Source organism: Nyctereutes procyonoides, unplaced genomic scaffold (assembly GCF_905146905.1).
Source record: "Nyctereutes procyonoides isolate TBG_1078 unplaced genomic scaffold, NYPRO_anot_genome, whole genome shotgun sequence".
Classification (NCBI taxonomy): domain Eukaryota; kingdom Metazoa; phylum Chordata; class Mammalia; order Carnivora; family Canidae; genus Nyctereutes; species Nyctereutes procyonoides.
The window spans coordinates 19,209,806-19,210,781 of NW_026575159.1; the positions used below are offsets into that span (position 1 = coordinate 19,209,806).

A 976-nucleotide genomic window follows, 5' to 3' on the forward strand; every position below is an offset into this window, starting at 1 on the left:
CTTAATTTTTTCATTTTTTTATTTTTAAAATATATTTTATTTATTTATTTAATCAGAGAGAGAGAGAGAGAGAGAGGCAGAGACACAGGCAGAGGGAGAAGCAGACTCCACGCAGGGAGCCTGATGTGGGACTCGATCCTGGGTCTCCAGGATCACACCCCGGGCTGCAGGCAGCGCTAAACTGCTGCGCCACAGGGGCTGCCCCCCCTTTTTAAAGAATATTCTAACTATTCTTTGCCCTCTGGGCTTCTAAAATTTTAGAATCAACTAACATATTTGGGGGTTTAATTGTGTTTTGTTCAAGCTTTGCACAGTGACAGTATAGTAGCCAATGAGGTTTATCTGAGGCGCAATTATTGCTAATTAAAAACTTTTCCTAATTGTGTTTTGTTCTTAATATTAACTTGTTTCAGAATGTCAAAGGATAGGCGATACTGAGAGAAATTACTAGACACACAGGCATGCATGCATGAACACACATAAACACTCATATGGTGCAAAACCTACGTTTATTCCCTCTGACAAACTAATCGGGCTGTTGACTCTTAGGGGCAGGGGCAGGGGTTCAGACCCACACTATTTAATGGGATCAGCCTGTCTCTGCTTGGGCTGCTGCTGACACCTGGCAGGAGTGCATAGTGACCTCTTGTAGCAAGATTTGTTTCTTCTGTCCTCCAAGGAGATTGGAGTCATTTCTTAGGCTGTGTGCTGTGCTGCAAAGAAATGGCATTTCAGCATCTCCCAGAGAGATGCAGGGACACGGGTATTCCATGTTTAGCAATCCCCAGCAGACTGTGCTTTAATGCCGCAACTTTAACTACAGGGACTAGGCTACAGCTGCCAGAAGTAGGAGTGCCAATCCTTCTATTTCCTCTCAAATACAAATAACTTGTTCATAGCACTTTATTTTCAGGTATAAACATGTTTTGCTTTTTAAAAAATTCTCTTCAGGGGCACCTGGCTGGCTCAGTCAGTG

At 43.1% G+C, this 976-nt stretch overlaps 1 pseudogene; it reads left to right on the forward strand.

The window, feature by feature from the left end:
* The first annotated feature begins 302 nt into the window (after window positions 1-302).
* LOC129502675 (U4 spliceosomal RNA) lies at window positions 303-427 on the forward strand (annotated as a pseudogene).
* The last annotated feature ends 549 nt before the right edge of the window (window positions 428-976 follow it).